The 23,205-nt window shown below is 50.8% G+C and overlaps 1 protein-coding gene and 1 long non-coding RNA gene across 2 annotated transcripts in view; one reads left to right on the top strand and one right to left on the bottom strand.

Annotated features, from left to right (window-relative positions):
• Nucleotides 1-17,285, bottom strand: part of ZHX2 (zinc fingers and homeoboxes 2) — a 155,970-nt gene extending 138,685 nt beyond the window's left edge. The window contains exon 1 of the mRNA XM_032316888.1: nucleotides 16,657-17,285. The gene's annotated coding sequence lies outside the window, so the exon portion shown is untranslated. The remainder of the gene's footprint in view (nucleotides 1-16,656) is intronic.
• Nucleotides 15,016-18,403, top strand: LOC116575535. The gene is made up of 2 exons (XR_004279816.1): nucleotides 15,016-15,245; nucleotides 15,610-18,403. It is a non-coding gene; the product is annotated as an uncharacterized LOC116575535 (long non-coding RNA).
• The last annotated feature ends 4,802 nt before the right edge of the window (nucleotides 18,404-23,205 follow it).

The following is a 23,205-nucleotide window of genomic DNA, read 5'->3' as shown; positions in this document are numbered from 1 at the left end:
ACACATGGATTCCAGCTGTTCCAGATGAGTGAGAGGAGTCAAAAGCATTTTGTTTTTCTCATCAGTAAATTCAAATGCCTGTTATTCATGCAAAGCAGAGGCTGGTGGGCAGCAGGAGGACAGGACTCCTCCAGAATCCCAGAATGAGGGAGGCTGCCCACACCCCGGGATCCAGCTCGGACACCTACACAGAAAGCTGCTCACAGTCACGGAGATGGAACCCTGCAGTTTCCCTCATCGGGTTACCAGCATCATGAAAACCAAGTCCTCGCCTCCCAGGAGATAACCAAGTCACACTATTACTTTCTGGGGGCCCAAACGCCACACTTCAAACCCTGACCGAAAAAATGTGAAGTTCTCCAAAACCGTCTCATAGACATACTTCTGTATGTGTATCTCCCCCCGCCACCACCTCCTGACCCTGGAAGTCTAAAATGATTAGTTTTGGGAGAGAACTTCATATAAAAATCGAATACTGAACATATAAGCAAGAAAATCACACACACACACACACACACACACACACACACACACACACACAGCAAAGCACAAGCAAAAAGCACAGGGTTCTAGCCCAGGTTCACTGCTAATAATCTGATGTTGTACGTGTACGTGTCCTTCACCTTTTCTGTGATGAAGGGAAGAATGGGGGCTCCCTTAACCACACTTCAAGTCTGAGGTGAGGCAGGAGAGGAGGCTGTCAGCTTTTCCGCCCCGCCCTGGGCACTAGGTTAGTGAAAAGGCCTAAGATCAAAGGTGTCAAGTGCCTATGAGAGGCAAAACACTGTATCCTTAACATTCATAAATGGAAGTGCAGGAGAGGGAGGAATACTTTTTGTATCATTGGTAAAATCTGTTATTCTGGAGGGAGCTTTGGTATTGAAACATTTTAAAGAATAAGGGCCTTGAGCATTTCACATCCTAGAGCCTTGGTTACTTCTACTAAAATCTCAGAGAGGGCGCCTGGGGGGCTCAATTGGTTAAGCAACTGCCTTCAGCTTGAGTCCTGGGATCAAGTCCCTCATCAGGCTCCCCCTGCTCTATGGGGAGCCTGCTTCTCCCCTTCCCTCTTGCTGCTACTCCCCAAGCTTGTGCTCTCTCTCTGTCAAATAAATAAATACAACTTAAAAAAACAAAAAAAGACAAAACCTCAGAGGGTCAGACTAGGTAATCTCAAATGTTGGCTTTATTATTGGTTGGCTGACTGAGACACAAACTAGTGCACAGTTGGTAACCAGCAGAGGCTGGGCTGGTTAAGTGAAGGACAGACTGGTTGAAGAGGGTCCCGACTTCTGAAGCAGAGCCCAGCAGCTGCATGCCATGTCTTTGAAGCCAAAACTCAAATACATGATCTGGAGGTTATCTTTCAAGGACATATTTTTTTTTTTTAAATCTAGGAAGTTCCATAGAGGAATATATCAAACCCAGATTGAAAGTAGTATCTCGTCCACCACTGTAGAATCCCTACTATATAGCATGGCGCCTGATGCAAAGTAGGGGCTTGACTATTTCCTGGACAGACAAAGTGGCCAGCTTCCAGAACACTTTCCGTACACCTTGAAAAGGAGAGGCATGCCTGCATAACCCCAAAGCATTCAACGGCTCACGTGAATAGCACTGCTACTTAATCCTTAGCCTTTCCTGCATCCCTCAACATACTCCCAACCTCACAAATTGAGTGCTGGGTTGAGAATCAGCTAGTGCTGCCTGTTAAGTTGGGCTTCACAGCCATGTCACCTCCCAGAGCCTCTGACGCTCCTCGTTTGTTACATGCAGATAAGCAGGCCTCTCTCAGGAGGAGAGAGAGTCAGGACCTTCTCAGGAAGTTGGGTGGCACACATAAATGAACCCACACAGAGCTGAGACTGCCTGGTACACTGCATGCTCGACATAAACGCTGGCTCTCAGAGTTACCCTTGCATTGGCATCTTGCGTGCTTGGGGGTACATATGGGCTCGTTCAAGTTCATTTTCTTTAGGCCACACTGGACATTCAATGTCAAACCAAATTGTAATGGTCTTCCATGAAATATAGGAAAGGTAAATATGTTGCAAACATTTCTTATCTTTAATGTTTGTGGGGGGCCTTCTAAGCATCAGGACCCCTCCTCCACAACCCACTGGGCGGGACAATTGAGCACTGACCTTAGAAGCCAAAATGGCGCTGGACTAAGTGTTAAGAAGCTGTGTTCGATTCTGGGCTTTGCCACCGATCCTCTTTACTCCCCGATACTTGGCAAGGCTGAGAGGAACAATGACTTGCTGAAGTATCACAGCCCCAACCCTGGGCCTCACGGGATAGAAATAACTCACCAAACATTCACATACCACCCACTACCCCCTGGTTTTCCAGCATCCTACAGTTAGGCAGGGTCCTGTGAGGAGAGGTGATACCTTTAAAGAGTGTGTAGGGGACCCTTTAATTTTCTTCTCCCATGCTCCAGCAGCCTGAAAGCCAATTGCTTCAAATGATGTGGATCCGGGCCACCTGGATCCCTAAGTTCCAGCTTGGAAGAGAGCTACCTTGATGAGCTACTGACCTTCAGCGTGCTTCCCAAGGGCAAGAGATAAGCCTTGTTCTCTTAAGGGAGTGGGATCTGGGGGTTTCCTTGTCATGGCATCATTGGTTAGCCTCACTTGACTGCTCCTGTATCTTTATTCAGTACCATTCCAGAGGGTTCATGCATGTTTGTCCCAGAATGGCCAGTCCTTCCGCACCAGACTGAAATCTCAGGGAGACCATTTTCCCATTGCATAAGATGGCCCAGCAAGATTGCTGAGATATACTAACTGTGGCCAGCTCTCTCATGACAGGTATTTTTTCCTTCCCTCCCCAGAGTGGGGGCAAAATTGGTGACAAAACTGTAAGAGGAGATGCATCTTGGGAATGAGAAGCTATATGAGTGCCAAGAGGCACCTTGTAAGGGAAAGGAAGAAGATGCTCCGGTAGTAAGGCTACCTTGCAGCTTTTCACAAGCAAAATCTTAAACTCTAGAAGGCAATATACAACTAGTGTCCCTGGTATCCCATCTGCTCAGGCATTTAACACAGATTTTTTGTTGTTGTTGTTTTGGCAATCTCTACACCTAACATGGGGCTCAGACCCATGACCCTGAGATCAAGAGTTGCACGCTCTTCCAACAGAACCAGCCAGGCACCTCCACACAGACTCTTAATACTCTTTACCTAACACTCCAGCATCGTGCTGTGGCAAGTCCCTGGGGCCCAATGTCACTGAGACCCGGCTCGAAATCCCAGCTCCACCATTTCCTGTATAACTCAGCCAAGTTAATTCCTTGACGCTTCAATTTCCTCATCCATAAAATAGGTATAAAAAGTCTACCAAGTGGGGTGTTGGGAGAATTAAATAATTTAAAACAACGTAGAGTACACAATATGTCTGGTTCAGTGTTTGGCATGTAGCGGGCATTCAATCACTTTGTTTCCTTCCTCTCTATTACCTTGACAGTAGAGTCTGGTCTCAAGTTTAGACTTGGGTAATAAAATAAAATAAAAAAGTAAAAAACAGCATACTGTTGGAAGTAGTAGAAAGACCATGCACCACGACCCGTCAAATTGCAGTAGGTGCCCTACGGGAAGCTGAAGACCGTGTTCCCAAGAGGCTACAGAGGGGATGGACAAGTCAGATGGAGGAAGTGGGTCCAGGCCGCACACAGAGGCCAGAGGTCCAGACGAGGCAGTGGGAAGGAGCCAGTGAGGCAGGGAGTTTGGCAGAGTTTGGCCAAAGATCCTAAATCTGGGACGAAACCAGCCTGGGTCGGAAGCTTCCTCCACTGCTTCCTGTTACAAAATGGTCCAGTGACTGTCCTAGACTCGCCACCGGGGGCAGCAGTGAGCAGCAGCGCATTCTGCTAACTCGTGATGACCCAGAGCACAGGCTCCCACACAGGCTCCGGTGAAAAGGTCCTTTACTCATCCTTGTAACAGTCCAATCACACGAGACACATTCATTTTGAATCTACTAAATGGGTGAGCCTCGAGCCGGTGCTGGGAACATGGAGACAAACAGGAAACCCTCCCTTGGGGTGGTGGGATGGCTCACAGTTTTTCAAGGAGACAGACGAAAATCAATGTGCTAAGATCTCTAAGGAGTTATTTCTATGGCACACTTGCTTCTCGGAGGAGGGAGGAAGTTCTCCCTCTAGCAGGAATGAGTAGGTCTTGCTGAGTTTGGGGAGGAGTCTTTCTGGGGGAAAGGAAAACGAGAGAGGATGGCACCTGAGTTTAGGGGCCAGTCTTGTCGGACTGGAGTGCGGGGCACAGGGCAAGGGGCCCACTGGTTGTAGCAGAACTTGCCTGGTGGGCAGAGCTCAGCTCTTAGACAGCTGTCACGTGCGAGTCAGGGATTTGTGGACTTGATCCTATGGGCTAGAAATGACTATGGGGAGGTCCTCATTAAAATGGATAGAAAAGCACATTGGAAAAAAAAATGGATTTTGGACACCTTTAGACTGGGTTTAGGCTTTTCACTTTGACCCATTTCCCATCACTTGCCACCGCCTTCTTCACCCCTTCACTCTCCTATATGACCTGCAAAGCCCCTGAAAGCATTTGAGCTTGTGACTCCTGGACAACCAAAGACACGGGGAGGTTTTTAGAAGGATAATGAAACATGATCAGATTGGGTGTTTTAGAACCACACATTTCTATCATTTCTGTAAGCGGCACGTATCTTTTCTATATCCACAAATCTTGAGGTTGATTCCATGAATCCCTCCCGGGAGGTCGTACACCCCTCCCGGCCCTCAACGAGCAGCAGGCTGATCTGGTTATAACCAAGGCCACGGACAGGGCCTTTTCTCCCAGCTGGGGGAAAACCAGGGGACTGCCAATTCCTCAGAAAGGCCCCGAAAAGCACCCTTCCCTGGCTCATCTAGGCCCCACGCATGATCTATCAGGTCTTTTCTAACACCTGGAAGCACAGGAATCACACTCTGGCTTGGGAGGTAGCAGAACCACACACAGAGCATTGACAGCCCAGCCAGGGACTGCCAGATGCCAAGGAGAGCCTGTGCTGGGCTCCGCGGATGGGACCCACCACTCCCAGGACCGGCCTAGCAGGTCCGAGGAGAGCCTGGATGGCCCATTCCTTCACCCCGGTCACTTCCTGTTCACTGGGTGATGGCTGCTTCAGTGGGGTAGGGGTGTGGCCCCAGTCATGGATCCAAGGCAAAAGGATAGCTCTCATGCCTCAGAGTTAGCCTCGCCATAGAGAAGGTCCAAGATAGGTCAGTGATAACACACCAGTCTGAGCCAGCACTTCTGGGGCACTGCCTAGGTGCCAGGTGCTGGGCTAAGTACTTCAGAGGTGCTGCCCCTTGGGACTCACACAGCGACCCTGGTTGCAGGGGCTCCACCGACGCGAGTCCCGCTAGGCCAGCTGTGTGGTGCAGCAAATGCACACACTGCCCAGCATGCCTGGGAGCTCCTCCTGGGCAGGGGCTGTGGCTCGGTCATCTTTATCTCCCGCACCCTGCTCCCAACACTAAGCGCAGTGCTCTACATGCAGGGAGCAGGCTAGTGGCAGGGCAAGGATAGGGGTGAGGCAGGCGGCCAACTAGCCACCCAAGGACACGAAACTGAAGGGGGCCCTTCCTCTCCAGTGAGGGCCCCACACTTGCAGGAGCCAGGCCGCCCCTGCTTCACCCTAGTCCAGGCCCGCCCAAGGTAGTCTCCTGGTCAGTCTGGCCTGTGATCTCGCACCTCTGCCCTCGAGCCACGTGACTGACCCTCCCTATGCCATGCTCAGTTTCCTCACCTGTAAAATGGGGCTTAGGGCAATGTCAAGAGTTGGTAGAGACTCGGAGAAACCAGAACCCTCTTGCCCCGCTGCAGAGAATGTGAGATGGTGCTGCCACTGTGGAGAATAGTTTGGTAATTTTTCAAAAAGGTAAACATAGGGATGCCTGGGGGGCTCAGTCGTTGAAGCATCTGCCTTTGGTTCAGGTCATGATCTCAGGGTCCTGGGATGAGTCCCATATCAGGCTTCCACTCAGCAGGGAGTCTGCCTCTCTCTCTCTCTCTGCCCATCTCTCTCTGTTTCTCTCAAATAAATAAATAAAATCTTAAAAAATAAGTTAAACATAAAGGGACCACCTAACCTAACAATTCCACTCCTAGGTTCTTCCTGCTGGAAGTAAAAACACACCCCCATACAGATCACACGCAAGTGTTCCCAGCAGCATGGTTCCAAAGCCCTGAATATAGAAACCCAATTATTGGCAGGTGGATGGACAAACAAAAAAGGGGCTGACCTGTAGCCCCACCTCAATTCACATGTTGAAGCTCTATTTCCAGTACCCCCGATTGTGACTGTATCTGGAGACAGGTCATTTAAAGAGGGAATTAAGTTAAAATGAAGCCAGGAGTGTGGGCCCAAATCCAGTCTGACTGGTGTCCTTTCGAAGGGGAAATGTGGACACACAGAGGGACCCCAGGGATGCACTGAGGAAAGGCCACATGAGGCCATGGGAGAAGATGGCCATCTGCGAGCCGAGGAGAGAGGTCGCAGAAGAAATCGAGGGTGCTGACACCTTGATCTTCAACGTTCAGCCGCCAGAACCATGGGAAAATAAATGTCTGTTGTTGTTGAAGCCACTGGGTCTGCTGTATTTTTTATGGTGGCGCTCACAGACACGGGCACACATGGGAATACTATGGAGCTGTGAAAACAATGAGGTCCTGATGCGTCCTGTAACACGGACGAGCCTCAAGACCCCTATGCTAAGTGAAAGAAGTTAAACATGAAAGACCGGGCATTTACACAGTTTTTCCTGTATGGAATGCTCAGCAAGGGCAGGTCTGTAGAGACAGAGAGTGGATTCAGTTGCTAAGGCTTGGGGACGGGCGGCTGCAGAAGGGGCTGGGCAGTGAGGGCTAATGGGCACAGGATCTCCTTCTGAGATGATGGAGATGCTCTAAGATGAGACTGTTGTGATGGTTGTACAGCTGTAAACACACTAGTCATCACCTAGTTGTACACTTTATAAATGGGTGAGTTTTAAGGGATGTACGTTACACCTTAAGTTCTTTTAAAATACGGGCTAATGCTAACACCTGCGTACACAGCTGCACAGGGCCTGGCACACAGCACCCCCTATATTGTAACTGGTAGTTTTTTCTAAAGGTTTTATTCACTTATTTGAGAGAGAGAGAGAGAGAGAGAGAGAGAGAGTGAGAAAGGGCGTGCACAAGATGGGGGAGAGACACAGGGAGAGAGAGAATCAGGCTCCCCGAGAGCAGGAAGCCCTGAGGCAGGGCTCGATCCCGGGACCCCAGGATCATGACCTGAGCCGAAGGCAGACACTTAACCAACTGAGCCACTCAGGGGTGCCTATAATTGGTACTTTTTTTTTTTTTTTTAACATATAATATAGTATTTGCTCCAGGGGTACAGGTCTCCAAATCATCAGGCTTACACACTTCATAGCACTCACCATAGCACGTACCTTCCCCAATGTCCATAACCCCACCCCCCTCTCCCTACCCCCTTGCCCCCAGCAACCCTCGGTTTGTTGCGTGAGGTAACTGGTACTTCTTAATATGCTCAAATAAGTATCTAATGCTCAGTTGAAAGTTGCCTCGAGTGCCCCAGTTCCTTTAATTTTAGGGGGACTTTTAGGGTGATTCGGTGTCCCTAAGTGACCTGTCCTTGCCCACAGAGGACCCCCCCCCCCATAGCACATTATGGCTGCAGCAGGGCTGATGGGGCTGAAACTGTTTCAGGCTTGGACTGCACGGCCTGTGCTGGAGTCCCAGCTCCGCCCTCACACCCCCTGCTCGGCTGGGGCGCTGGACTAACGACTTGGGCTGTGGGGTGACAGCCTGAGGAGCCTACACACGGTGGCATTCAATAAACGGGGGGTTGGGGGGAACTATGTGTGAGGACGCCCCGTGTCAAGCCCCAAATGCGCGCTCATCCTTGTGTCACCGTCAGCACAGGCTGGCGGCTTGGCCACAAGTTCTAATCGGGGACAGCGGAGCCGCAGGTGCATGGAGGGCAGGAGAGGCTGGTGCCTCCCTCCTCCTGGAGGGAGGAGCCGCAGGTGCCTGGCTCCCAGAAACCTTGGACAAAGGGCTTCTTGATATGCTCTTCCTCACCTGTTAAACGGAGATAAGAGAGTTCTTCTATCTCTTCGGACGTTCATGAGCTGACACACAAAGGGTGCTCAGCACTGCGCCTACCACGTCAGTATGAGGACAACCGTGGTTGCTAAGTGCCCCATGACCGAGACCTTCCTGCGGGCCGGGACGCCCTTTTCCTCCTCCAGCAGCTGCTGAGCATTTGCTGGCCAGACAGAAACCACAGAGTAGGAGGGAAGGCGCAAGGGTACAAGAGCTGTAAGCTGGGCCGTAGAGATGAGCACGAGCGATCTACTGCCAGGTGATCATGTCGTCTTGGGTGAATGGGCTAAGCTCTCTGGGCCTCAGTTTCCCTCAGATGGACTCGGGGCACTGTGAAGTTTCTTCCAGCTGGAACATTCCCCGATCCTACCAGTGCACCATGTGGCTATGAGACTCATCCCTCGCTCCCCAATATCCTCCTCCGGAGATCCCAGAGGACATTAGACTTTGTACCGGAAGACCCATAAATCGCATTTCCGAAAGTGCTGAAGTCAGGCCATGTTCAATGTCACAGTGCCGAATACAGCCCTCCATCTTCGCAATGTCTACCATTAACCCTCGGAATGAGCCCAACGGTTTCTACTCTGTGGCCCCGTGGGCCCGAGCGCCCTTGCTCTTGGAAACAATGTGAAGTCTCCCAGCTCCTCCTGAACAGCCTGCCTCTGGCAGAAGTTCATGGCAGGCTCGTCACTAATTCTGTAACACAAAGTTCCCCAGAAGAAAGTAGCAGGCCTTTCTACAGGATAATGAACCCTCAGCGCGCTCTTAGGGGAGGGGAGAGGTTCTCTCTGCTCCTGCCAGGAGCCACCGGGAGAGTCTCTTCCCCTAAATCTCTTGGCCAGGGGGCAATCTCTTTTTCCAGCTTCTAGCTGTCAGTCCATATCTCTCCATTTCCCACTGCTCCCCACAAAAGGCACAGACACACCCCATCCCTACCAGCACCGGCACGCTGGCCTCTCTCTGCCCCTTCTGGGCCAGCCCCCACCCCCAAACAACTTGGCTGTGCCATCTCGCTCTCACCAGACTGTGTGCAAATATCTTAAAGGAGCTGTTTCCAAAAAGGCAAGGGTGCCGTACAAATGAAAAGAATTTCTAAATGTCTTCCTCCAGGGGCCAGGGAGATTCCGTGGGGGTTCTGGGTACACCCGGGGGCTGGGGGAGCCTGAGATGGCTTTGTCGTTACCACAGTTCAGCTCAGTCTTGTATTTTAAGAACAGCGGGAAAGTAATACCGGCTGAAAGGAGGTTTCTGTGTGCTATTTAACTAAATGGCTCTGCAGCTGGAGAGAGCCATAGGCAGACGTGTTATGATTCAAGGGCTCCCAATTACAATGATCCTCTTTTATTGTATAAAAACAGCAACACAGCCATTTCCACCCTCCCAACGCCTGCTCTCTCCATCTCCTTCCCCCACTGGCTGGCGAGGGTGTTCAGCATCTCCAAAGTAGCGCCCAGAGTCTCCTCGGTCCCCAAGTGCAGCTTGCAGCCCCCTGGGATTCCTTCTCTCTAACACACAGGGAGGGGGTGGAGAGGGAGCAATACCCCCTGAAGAATGTTCTGTCACAGACCCTGACGGAGGTTTTAGAGTTGTCTTTCTTGGAGCAGGGGTGGGGGCGGGGGGGAGTTGGGAGACTAAGGATAACGAGCGCGGTTTTGGAAATCTCTTCTGTTGTGACTAAACTCACACATACACACACACTCCTACTCATGCATGCACACCCACACCCCTACGCCCCTTCAGCAGAAAAGCAATCAGACTGCCCAGAAGCGCGTCCTGAAACCATCCCTTCTCCCCATATACTTCCTCCCAGCCTCCAGAAGCCAGCGGAGAGCATCCACCGGCTTTGGGATCAGACCGATCGGAGTTGGAATCCCGACTTGGCCACCTTCTCTCTGTGACCTTCGGCAAGAACCTGACCTTTCTGAGCTCTGGTTCCCTGTCTTTGCAATGGGGCAACCCTCCTGCCCTCGAAGCGCTCCTCATGGTCACAACTGAATGAACGCCACAGTGAGAGGAAAGTGTTCAGCACAGTGCCTGGTACATAGGAGGCGTTCCAGCTGGGGGCGTGTTGCTGTTCTCCAGGCGGCAACAGCATGTGTTTGCAGTGTGGCTGGCTGTATAGGGAACTTTGTCATCGCTCCATCTCACCAGTCGGAGCAGACAAGGCAGGGGGGTGAGGGCCAAGACAGCTGGGGGCGGGCACGAAAGTCAGCCCCGCTGAGGAGTGTTCTTCTGGAGCCAACACGGATTCCAGCTCTCGTGTTTGCACAACCCGTGCATGTGTGCAGGAGTTCTCCCTCCTCAGGTTAGACTCCTGGACCTTCCTCGGTTTTCTGCGGACGTTCTGGAGTCTAAAAGCTGCGGTGGCAGCCTCCTCACCAGGCCAACGAGAACTCGTATCCCAAGAACTCTTACTTACATCCTGCCTCCTCCCTTCTCAACGGCAGGCTCCTTCTCTCTCCCAGAGTCTATCCTGGGCCTCCAACAGAGAGGATTCCCTCCCAAAGACGGAAAGAACTCAATTTGGCTTCTCTCTGAGGCCCTGGGGATGCATGAATCCACTCCCCAAGCTGAACTTGACAGCGAATGGTTCCCAGGATTTTGCTGGTTTCCCCCCGCAGGGCAAACCCAGCATGGCTTTAAATCTAGCAGTAAACCCATCACATGCTTGTCACTTTTCTATCCTAAACCAAGCCTGTGTGCCCCCAAAACATACCACCGATCTCTTACACCAAAGCGACTGCCCGGGTCACACTCCTTAACATCGCTGCCCCATGGATCAGTAGTACAAGCCTTCATTCACTGCGGACTCGCAGTGGTAACTACTATCGCAGTGAAACATTGTGTAGTAAGATTTAATCTCCACTGAGTGTTTCTTGTACCAGAGGGTTGCAGTGGGGGCAGAAGAAGGAAGAAAGTGCGTGAACTGTGCCTTTTAACAGGTGAATTGTTCACCAGGGGGGTAAAGCGAGGTGTCAGCCAGAAAACTGGTTCTGGCTCTGGCTTTTTAAAATTCCATTTGAAAGTTTGGGTGGAAACTGATGTACTGTTGTCAGGACTGTTTCTCTCCTTGGGAGTCAACATGTGTGTGCGTGTACACACACACACACACACACACACACTCACTCTCTCTCTCACACCATTGCCAACTAACCCCTCTCAAATGCATGACTCTAAGCCTAGGAACAGGAAACAGATTGTGGGTGGATGTTCTTAAAATCACAACCTGTTTGATGGAGGGTGGGGGGCCTTCCAGAAGGGTGGGGGAGGGGAGGCAGGAAGGATTTTTTTTTCCATTTAAAAACGAAACTACCTTGTCAATACTAAAAGCAATGTCTACTTTACTGTCTACCACAGGGGACGTGAGTAGCCGAGCATCCTCTCAGAACCATGCTGTCTGGATTTGACCATGACACAGCACATTACAGACCCTGAGCGCTGCCCCAGGTCTCCCTGCGATATTCCGGGAAGGCTGTCCGTTTCCGTGGGAGAGGAGGGAGGACCATTCGATGAGATGGGGAAGTGGGGTTCTTGGAATCAATGATAAACATCCCCTGTGTTAATCACTTGGCACTTCAGGGAGACCGGGGAGTCACATGCCTGAGGCATGAGGCAGTGGCCGTGATGATGCTGGGCGTGATGACGGTGACAACAGCAGACGTGTCCTGAACACGGTGTTAGGTGCTATGCTAAGCCCTCTCGTAAGTTTCTTCTCAAGCTGCACAATAACCGGTAAGGTGGCTACTGTAACAATTTCCGTGTTCGGGATGTGGAAGCTGAGGTTCAGCGAGGTAAGTAACAGCCCAAAGTCATAAAGCTAACCACATTAGCAGAGAATCAGGGACGTGAGTCTTGCTGGAGGAATCCAGAGTGGGGAACCTGACAGAAGGCCCTCTGATGCCCTTTGGTCGCATCCCCCTGATTTAACGCAAAGGTGAAGCAGGGCGCCTGGTGGCTCAGTCAGTGAGGGGTCGGACTCTTGATTTTGGCTCAGGTCATGATCTCAGGGGCATGAGATCAAACCCTGCTTTGGGCTCCATGCTCACTGGGGAGTCTGCTCAGGATTCTGACCCTCTCCACCCCCCCCTTCCTGCTTATGCGCACATGCACATGCTCGCACGTTCTCTCTCTCTCCCTCTCTCTTGCTCTCTTTTAAATAAATAAATAAATAAATAAATAAATCTTTAAAAAATAAAGCAAGGGCGAAGGGTCATGACCAAAGTTATTCTAATGCAGGTAGGACCCAGGTGTCTGAGGGTCAGGAGGAAGGCCAAGTGTAGTGTTTGGGGAGTAACCGTACCTACCTCCACGGTTTTCAGCTCCACGAACTGAGATATGATAAGGCAGAGCTAGTTACGTCCTGGTAAAAGCTGACTAACATCGGGTTAACTTTGGATTCCTGTCGGCAGGACCTAAAAGACATCTCCCCATCATTCCTTCCTTTCTTACTGCACTGTCTTCTTTCTGCCCTAAGGCAAAACTGGTCCCTTGGTCCAAAACTTTCCAGAACTCATTTTATTTTAAATAAGAACCAAGCTGATTTGTCTGCACAAGGCACATCGCTGTCAGTCTTACCTTCCTAAACACATGACATCCCTCAGAAACCTGCCGTAGCTCCCCGGTACCTACGCATTAAAAGCCAACCTCCTCCACGTCCACCCCCAAGTGTGGGCATCATCGCTTTGCACAACCTTCCTTGCATCCCCCTCTCCACCCCCTCAGAACAGGCACAGCGACGTGGTTTTACCTTCGCCGGGAAAACCTTTCTTCCTCTCCTCTTAGGCCACACACACTGTCTCTGCCAACTCAACAACCATTTGCACCATCCACCCCAATTTGTTCACGGCAGCAATGTGCCTACCCCAAAACACACGACTGTCCCTCCCTGGGTGGCCAGGCGGCACAGTTCTGGCCAACGAGCTAAGGACAAAAGTCCCTGAGAGGCAACTCTTCCCACATTAACAGTAAAGCCACACTAGGTAAATGCTCTAAGCCTCACTCATCCTGCTTTCTCTTTCCTGGAAGGCGGATGTGAAGCCTGGAGCCACAGCAACCACCTTCCCACCTCAAAAACATAGACCTGGGGCCAAAGGCCTGTACCTAAGAATGGCAAAGCGGAAAGACAGAGCCCGGGTCCCCAGTGGCACATCGTCCCACCCACCCTTCTCATTGACTGACACAAGTACGCCCCCTCTGGTTAAGTGGCCAGCGGTCAGGATTTCTGCTGCTAACAGCTGAACGCAGTCACACCGGACACACCTCCAGACACTGTCCCTCCTCATCCCATGGGTCAGTTCAGACGCTACCCCCTTTAGGAAATCCTCCACGATTCCCTCGGAGCACAGTAATTATGCCCTTCATTGTGCTTTTCTCAATTACAGCACTTAGTTAATCCTGCTTGATTTGGCCTGCCCGCTGCTCAGATTCCTAGGGGGTAGGGGGCGTCTGGATCCTGCCAGCCTCTCCTAGGGCCTGGGGCAGTGTTTTGCATTGAGGTTAGGGGGCTCTACCTCCCCAGCATCTCTATAATGTCTAGAGCAGCACACTGGAGCCTGAAGCGAGCGTGTTCCGGGGTCTAGCACTTCACTTACTAACTGTTGGGCCTTGGGCAAGTTGGAGAATCTCTCCGTGCCTCTGCTTCCTCATCTATAAAAGGGACAGAACAGCAGTACTTACCCCACAGGGTTGTCATGAAGACAAAGTAACCAGAAGCACTTATAAAAGTTCTTGGCATATAAAAATGGCTAATGACCGCACTCTTCCCAGGATGATTATAGCTGCTGAATGAACAAATAGATCAACACACAGTTGCTAAATAAATGAATAAAAGAATGAAGCCCAAGAAAATTCTGGAGTTCAGACTCCAGGGTAGGGGTCACCGTTCCTCCTTTTTCACCTACACCTGTCCCTTTACTTTTCCACACTAATGAGGACTCGCCCTATCCCAGAGCTGCCATAACAGGAGTGTTGAAGGCAAAGAACCAAGGCCTTTGCATACTGGCTTCCCTTTTTGCTCTGCAGCTTTGGGCAAATTTCTTCACCTCTCTGAGCCTCAGTTTCCTCAACTGCAAACTGGAGATAATAACAGTCCTTATCTCACAGGGTTTTGGTGAGAATTAAATGAGAAAGCACCCGGAATAGAAAGCATTGTGCCTGGCCCACTAAAACAGTAAATGCTAGCAACCGTGATCGAACACTGTCATTATTCTCTTTGTCAAGTGCGTGGCGTCCCACTCAATCACACGGCCCTGATGGAGATGAGACACCTGGGGTGGGGGTCACCTCTCCGCAGGTCAAGATACTCTGCATTTCATCAGAATATCCTTGAGTACCAACAAACACTTGTCATTCTATCTTTTCCTTTCCATGGGGCTTGGTTAATGTATCAGATTTCCCCTAAACCCCTGGCCTCTGATTTTCCCCCTAAGAGCCGTTAACTTCAGGTGCGTCCCCACTGACATCAAACTGAGCCAGAAGGGGCACATGCGCACAGGAACAATCTCAGCCTGGCTTTTCAGCACCCACAAAATTCCCACAGATCCCAGGTCCGGTTACTGTCAGCGATGCATCTCAGTCTTACTTGTAGATTCCCTCGGCGCCCTGCCTTAAAAGAAGATGTGTATACAGCTTTATATAATTTTCCCTTTAAACTTGAATCAAACCTTTATGTTAGTTCCATTCAAGCACTTGAGGGCTCCATTAATCTATTTTTACTTTTAAACATGCCATTTTACAAGATATTTATTCCACTTGGTTGTCATCCAAATGCTTTTTGACATTACTGCCCTGGGACTGAACTGCTTCAACTCAGGGCCCTCATAAATAGAAAATCACCTTTTGACTGAAGTCTTGAAGAGCTCTCAGAAGCTCACCCCCTTCACTACAACAGGCATTAATTTCTGCTCTACATAAAGGAGTGTGAGTGAGTGTGTGTGTGTGTGTGTGTGTGTGGTGTTTTAAGAGGGTAAGTGTGGGAGGTCTGAGCTATCCAAGGGATGAAGGGGAGGGATTCCTGCCCTTCGAAAACCTGCCCAAGGGGGCCTGCCTCAGACCCGGAGAGCTGCTGACTTGGACAGACGGCGATAGATCGTCAGGGACCAGGTAGGGGAAGAACTCGAGGGCCGGACAAGACTCAGTGGACCACCCCCCGGGCCGGCGGGATAATGCGTCTTTCAAAGGATATGGGTCCAGGGAAAGTCATTATTCGCCCCCCCCGCCTGCCCCCAACTCCGGACAAACAAAAGGCCGTCCCCGAACAGCAGAACGCAGAGACCCCACTGGCTTTGAAGCCGATCAATCAGGTGGAAGCCCGAGCAAATCACAACTTGGCTTCCCCAAGTTTTCTCCCCAGCCTCACGAGCCACCCTCCTCCTCCGCCTCCGAGCTCCGCACAGCTACGGGGCCGAGGGGACCGTCCTGGGATGCTCACTGGTTCCCAACTTTCTGCTCCTCTCCGTCTCCGCAGCCTCCTGCACAGCGGCCGGGGAAAGGGCAAGTTGGCAGAGGCGAGGATACCAAGTCCTGCGGAAGCCACAAAGACGCCGCAACACCAACAAAGATGAACCTCTCTCTCGCGGGGCGGACGCCAGCGCCAGCTGCCGCTCCGGGGGCGAGCGTGGGCTCGGCTGGCAGAGGCGGCCGCGGGCGTGGGCCGGCCGGCGGCGGACCGCGGGGCCACCACCCCCAGCCCCCCCCACCCCGCCCCCGGTCGCCCCCCCACCCCCCGCCGGTCCCCTGCGCGGGCGCCCCGCCACCTGAGCCGGGCGTGGGGGCCGGCGCCGCGCTCCGGCCCTGCCCCCGGCAGGTAGCTCCGGCGGCCGCCCGCAGCCACCGGCGGCGACGAGAGGCGAGGCAGCCTCAGCCCACGGCGTCATGCTTCCTGCCACCACAGTACGGCGAATCGTCACCGGGAGAGGGGAGAAGAGGGGAGCGCGGGGGAGGGCGGGCAGCTCGCACACGCAGCCCCCCTGCCTGCCAAAGCCGCCGGGCCGGGCCACGTCCCGCCGGAGTCCCCGCGGGACCTGCCCCGTTTGCACAAAGCGCCGCGGCCGGGCCACGGAGGGAGGGAGACGGCCACGAAATAAATAAATAAAAACAGAGTCGGGTCTACGTAACGCCCTGTCGAAAGCGGACGCCATATTTTTTTGTGGCTTATGTCGACATAGGGAAACGTAGACATGTTTTTCCTCCTCCTCCTCCTCCTCGGTCTGGCTCCCATTTATCCAAACTTGTAATCAAAACTCTTAAAAAAAAAAAAAAACGCCCCCCCCCTCCGGATCCTCTGATTTCCTCCCACCCGCAAAAAAGGGCCCGCACCGCCCCCCCTTCCTCACCCCCACCCCCCTTCCAATCACAAACCCGGCCAAGTCCCATTAACAACACATTTTCGGGAGCCGCGGCGGCGGCGGCGGCGGTGGGAAAGTTGGGCTGGAGTGGCCGGCGCCCGGCGTGCGGGGCTCGGGGCTGGCGGCGCCGGGCGGGGGGTGCCGGGCGCCGAGGCGAAGTTTCTTACCTGCGCCGGGGCTGGGGACGCGGGGACCCGGGCTGGGAGCGCGGAGACGCGGCACGGGCGTTCCAAAATGGAACTCTGCTGGCTCCCCCCACCCACTCCCCACTCCCCACCGGGCGCCGGGCTCGGGCTCCGTGGGAAAGAGGGGCACGGCCAGCCTGCCAGACAGACGGACAGGAAAAGCCCCCGTACGGGGAACAGTGGCCAAAATTTTAAAAAGAAAAAAAAAAAAAAAAAAAAAAAAAAAAGAAGGGGAAAAAAAAAAAGGGGAAAAAAAAATGTCTCGATCAGTGGGGAATCTACGCCAAAACCCACATGATCTGTAACGTCAGCATGCGTATTTGCATACGATACCACCACCCGAGCTGCCACCCGGGCTCGGGTTCCGCAGAAAGTTACAAAGTGAAATTCGGCCCCCTCCGGATACGCCGGCGAAATGTCATTTTCAGGCGGGAGCTGGGTGGGGGGAGGCTGGCCCTAAAGGCGCTGGTTACTAGCCGAGGTTGGGGGGGGCAGTAAATTAACTTAAAAGTCTGAGCCCAGTAACGGACTCGGAGGAATTTCTGCGAGGGGAGGAGGGGGAGGCGCGAGCGAGATCATTGAATATTAAGCACGACCCGGCCCGGCGGCCGCGGCCAAACCCTCCCGGTGCAATACCCATTTTCTTTATGAAAAGTTCAAGGTGTCACTGATGAGCTCAACAAACTGTTGATCCTGACCACGTGGAGTGGCAGACGGAGGGACTGCGGGGCTCGGCTGCTGGCCCTGAGCCGCGGCACCCCCAGACCCCGCGTCCCTCTCTCGGCTCTAGGGGCCGCGCGCGCGGGTGGGGCCGCCACGCACCCAGGGCGCTGTCTGCCCTTTCTCCGCGTCTTTGGGCTCAGGGAAATAATAACTTAAAAAAAAATTTTTTTTTTTTTTAAAGCGAGTTACGTTTTGCTCCTGGAATAGTAATAAGAGGGCTTGGGGTAGGGAGGGTGAGAAAGAGCCCCCACTTATATAACGACTTGAAATTAGATGGCTTTTGCTGGGGAGATTCGGAGATTTGCGCTTGCGCCAGGTCTGAGGTTGGTTAAAGATCCTCAAACTTTTTCCCTTAAGAGCCAATAAACAAACAGACGCCCCGGGAGCTGACTTAAACTCTAGTCGGGCCGGCGTTCGCTGCGATTCTCAGTCTCGGAGAAATGCACACCCCTGCGGCGCTCGCAAGGAAGTCCCTCGGAAGCAGGGCGGGTCACTTTCGGAACTGGGACTCCGGCGTTCCCGGCGGGAAGGGATCCCTAACCGCCGCCCCCTGGCTCCCCTCGGGCGTTTTAGAGTAAAAGCCGGCCGGGATCTCGCCGCCCTTCGCCGGCGGCCTCGGTGCGGTGAGCTTGCTTGCGTTCTGGGCGCGGCGTTCCTGCAGCTCTGCTACGCTAAGGAGCCCTGAGGAATTCGGGATCCAGGGGACGCTTCGGAATCTCACGGGCAACCTGTCTGCGCCTCGCATTCCTGCCGGGACCGACCCGTTTCCCCTCCAAGGGCATCTCGACGCTTCAGACTTTCCCGGTGTGAGTTGGGCGCAAGCGCGCACGAGCGGAGCCGTGGCCAAGGGACGCTGTCTGGGGTCTACTTCTGACAGTCTGAGCGCAGCGAGAAAACAAAGGGAGCCTGGGGCTGGGAGGCTCTGCGGAGTCCCCGCCCGCCCGGAGGATTAGCAGGCTCGGAGCGTCGGGGCTTCCCGGCCAGTCTCTGCTCCGGGGAATTAGAACGAACTCTAGCGGCGGTTTGCGACTCAGCTCTGGGCGCCAGGGCAGCAACAGGTGGCCGTGCGCGGCGCAGTGGCCAGAGGCGAGGACGGGGACTGGGGTGGGGACGGCTGGCCTTGGGGACGGACCGCGTGGCCAAAGCACTGCGTGACCTTTTGCCATTTTAGTTTCTTAGGCTGGGGAGAGAAACTGGCCGAAATGTTTTTCTAGGTTCTCCCCTAGGGGCTCCAATTTCTCTAACGTAGCCCCACTGGGGCTCCAAAAATTTTGACAATAAAAATAGCTCATATGCAAAATTTCTTGCTGGTCTGCACCTGTTTGTTCGGTTATTGCTCATGTAGGTGCTGTCTATTCGTTTTCTTAACGTCCTATAAAACAAGGTCCTGGCCTGGGAGGGGTCTCTTGGGTGATGTTCACAGACCCGAGAGGCGAATGACGCAGCTCTCAACGGACTCATTAAATAACGGCTTCCTTGATGACCAAGACCCAGATCGCGTCGCATCTTTCTCAATCTCATTTGATAACTTCTAAGATCCTAATGTATTTGCCATCAACATGAGAATCTAGGCATATTGTTTTATTTTTCTTCCCTCGAGGGTGTGCCCGAAGCCTACAAGAAAAAAGTAAAAAAAGGATCCCCCACCAACTTTAATAATTTTGTACTGCTTACTCTCCACTCTTCTAAGTCTTGATGGCTCTTAGCCTTCACTCTTCCAGGTCATTCCACTGCCATTCCCCCTTAAAAGTGCCTGTAGTTCTGTTCGGTTCCGTGGAAATTACGGAAACCTTAAGGAAACTATTCCCGTTTTGGGTCTTCACCTCCTTTTGATGGTTCATCACTTAGAGATGGCTCATCTATAAGCCATCATCTATAACCATCACTTATAGATGGTTCATCTATAAGCCAAGGTTCCTGTGCCTCCACTGTGTTACCCTTGGCCTCTGGCTGGGTGAGAGATTAATGGGGTGGGAAGGGTCAGGGTTGAGCCAAGCAGGCTAGCCCTCGGCACTGCTCTCTGAGTTCCCATGTCTTCAGGGCACTTAGGTGTCATAGAAACCGTGAGGTTTCTGGTGGGTTGCAATGTCTGCAAATTGTACAACGTTTAGCATGGACTGGGCTTGTGCTACATAAGCAGTAGTGAACAAAACAAGGGCGCCTTTGCATTGAGTGCCATGATTTCAGTTTGCTTTATGCGCCGGTGTAGACGGACCCTTATGTGATTCAGGAGCTTTGGAATCAGTAATTATAAGGGTGCTGTTTATTGGGTACTTTGTATGCATATGCCAGTTGCTACTTAATCTTTACAACAACTGTACCAGGCAGTGATTCTCAAAATGTTTTATTTCAGGTCCCTTTAAACTCTCATAATTATTGAGGACCCCAAAAAGCTTTTGCCTGTGTGAGTTATATACATACTGACATTTACCATATTAGAAATTAAACTGAAAAAAATTAAAACACAGAAGTTTACAGACACACTCTCTGTTAGCTGTCAGAACAATGACACCATTATAGGTCATTTAGCCTCAGGAAAACTGCTGTATACTTGTGAGAGCATGAGAGAGAAAAGGGGAAGTAATCTGCCCTATTCAGAAAATGACATTGACTTTGAGGGCCCCCGAAAGGGTCTTGGGGACCTCCAGGGTCCTTGGATCACATTTTGAGAGCTGCTGTTAAGGGAAGTTATATTATTATGCCCATTTTACAGATGAGGAAGTTGAGGCTCAGAGGAATGTCCAAGCTTACCTGAGGCAAATGGAGAGAACAAAGATTTAAATTGCGTGAACTACAGGTCTGACCCAGAGTTGGTAATGATCGCATGATTCCGCCTTTTAGTAACAACCTGAGCTCTCCTTCCATGCCTGCTCTCCAAGCCTAGAACAGCCTCTAGTGCTTCCCAAGACCACTTTTGTTAACAGCAATTACATTTTGAGGCTGTGCTAGGTTCAAGCCCTTCAAATGTATCATCTCGTCAAATCCTTACCTACCCTGTGAATCTTATAAATGACAAAACTGCCGTTCAGAGAGGTTAAGAAACTTCTCCAACTCACCCAGGCAGTAAGTCGTAGAACCTGGATTCGTATCGTTGTCTAGCGGCTTTGAAACCAAGGAAGGACAAGAATCTATCCTTGTGTTTTATAGATGCCTAGCAGGGAGAAAGCAGCTTCTGTTCCTAATTGGGTGAAAACCAGGCCTGGCTAGGAAATCTTGCAAATTTAGCAATTGCAGGAGGAGAAGAAAAAAACAAAAACAAAAACCCAGCATTATCCCTGTGGAACCCCTAATCTAAAGACAACAAATCCACACTGGTTTATAAACCCAAAAGAAAAGTGGCAGAGCAGAAAGATTTGGAACTAAGATGTAAATAGGGGACTCTTCCAGCTGTCTGATCCCTAGATAAATATTTTTTAAATGGATGAGAAAAGAAAGCACAACATACAGAGATGCAAGCAAGAGAAAGGAAGTGATTTTCAGCTGTCCAAGGAAGTACTGCTTTTAATTTTGGTATATATCCTTCCAAATGTTACATTTCTTTAATTTTTCCATTATGAGACTGATAGGAGAAATGAAAACTATTAAATATCAATTTACCAACGGTAGCATAGAACAGCCACTATTGGCAAAACTTAAAAAAAAAAAAAAACAAGCAGAGTGTGACCTTTTGGAACATTCAGATTGCTTTGCCAAATACCTGTAAGTGGGAAGAAAACCGGGAGCTTGCTAGACAGATGCTGTTTCCCTTCATGCCTGCAGCCCCTCCCCCCATGGCTTGATACAGAATGTCTTGTGCCTTGAGATGGAATCCCATGCCAGTGGTGGGATGAAAGTTGGGGGGGGGGGACTTGATGTTTTCAAATCTATAGCAGGAGCTTGACTTCGCAGAAATCTGAACCTGCTTGGAGTGTAGAACAGAAAGTTTAGAGTGGGGAAAACTCAGAGCTTTTTACTTATTTGATTTTGTAGTCTGGTTTGATCCTTGCCTCATTCCTGTAGGGTAAGCCCATTTTACAGGGCAGACTACTGAGGCTTTTACAAGCTGCAGTGATTGTATACAGTGTGCAGTGGTTTTCAAGTTCTCAGACTACATCCAGGACCATGTTTTAACTCCGGGTCTTGTTATTTCTGTGCCCCTTCTTCAGCATTTGCTGTGGTCCCCAAAGGGGACCACAGCGTGGCCCTATCAGACTTTGTCCCCCTCTCTTGCAATATCCTGGAAGAGAATTATCACCTGGCAAGGTCTTTGTTACCATATGCTTTTTAATGTGCTTATCCATTTATTTGTTGTCTCTCCGCTATAATGTAAGATTCCTGTAAGCATGCACTTTGTTTCCTTCGTTACTGTTCATGTTCTTAAACCCACTGGTGTATTATGTGTAGGTGCACAGTGAGTGACTGATGAGTGGATGGATGGATGCATGCATGCATGAATGAATGAAGTCCATTCTTCAGTAATAGGGCTCATCCAGTAATAGGGAGCCAATGCTATTTAAGATGCACACATTTACTGTTTACCTAGAATGATCTTCACTGAGACCTTCATTTCCTGCACTCCAGGCTTCTATTTCTCCTGTGCACGGGCTTTGGTCTGGTGAGGAAGAGCATCGCTGGTCAGTCCTCATTTGGATTCCCAGCACGAAAAGTGTTCACTCTGCATTGGTCCTTAGGGATCTGTTTCTCCAGCCAACTCATTCTACAGGTGGGAAAACTGAGGCTCTCTGTTGGTGGCAGTGCCCAGACCAGACCCCAAGTCTCCTAACTTCTGACTTATATGAATTCCTATGCAGATTTGCTTACAAGCAACAAAGCCTCAGGTCTGCCACGAAGAAACAGAGCTGTGTCTTCAGTCGGTGTGCCAAGGAAAGATGTGCATAGCCAAGTATCGTGGGGGGGAAGGCTTATGAGTTGGGGACAGGAAGCACCTGTTGCAAAGATGTGGTAGGAGGTGGATGGCAAGATGCAGTCATATGGACCCAAGACTTGGTCTTTGAAGTGGGGATAATAACGCCTGCTGGCTTACTTTGTAAGGTTTTCGCGAGCCTCCCATGAGCCAACATGTGTGAATGTGCCTACTTACTCTTTACAATGAGCTTATGTTTGCATCCTGATGTATACATTGGTTAGTTATTTGGCTATAGCATAGAGATCTGGGGTTTGAATTCCAGCCCCAGTGCTCATTTAACTTCTCTAAATGTTAGTACCCTTATCTATGAATACTAAATGGGGATAATGATTAGACCTATCTCCCAGGGAGGTGGAGATAATTCATGTAAAGTACTGAGCTTTAGTGCTTGACCCACGGTGAGTGTTCAGTAAATGTTACCTATTATTATCATTTCTCATGTGAAAATAATACATAATAATCATTGAAAATGAAAATGCACATAAATAAAACATATTTGTTGGAAGAGTGCCTAAGTAAAAATAAATATATTCCATAAATAGGTAGCACTCAATTTTACCACCCTGAAGAAAGCACAATGCACATTTTGCTATATAGGTATGCCTGCATTAAATTAAAAAAAAAAGTCTACTCTGTTTCATACATGGTTCCTGGGATAAACAGCTTATTTTAGAACTAGATAATAAGTAACTATGTAATATATTAGGTAGTGATAAATTGCGTGAATGTGGATAAAACTTTGTAAAAGGTTAGAAAGAAATGGTCTCTTTGTTGAGCTAATATTTGGGTGACTAATGAAGGGAATCTGGTGGGAAGTACAAACATATTGTAAGTGGCCCTGTGAATAGTGAGCCCTCCATAGAGAAGGCGGCTCTTATATTATGGCTATTTTTTCTTGTCAT

Source organism: Mustela erminea, chromosome 16 (genome assembly GCF_009829155.1).
Source record: "Mustela erminea isolate mMusErm1 chromosome 16, mMusErm1.Pri, whole genome shotgun sequence".
In the NCBI taxonomy this organism is placed as follows: domain Eukaryota; kingdom Metazoa; phylum Chordata; class Mammalia; order Carnivora; family Mustelidae; genus Mustela; species Mustela erminea.
The sequence above is the reverse complement of the archived record's forward strand: the minus strand, read 5'-3'. Positions and strand labels throughout refer to the sequence as shown.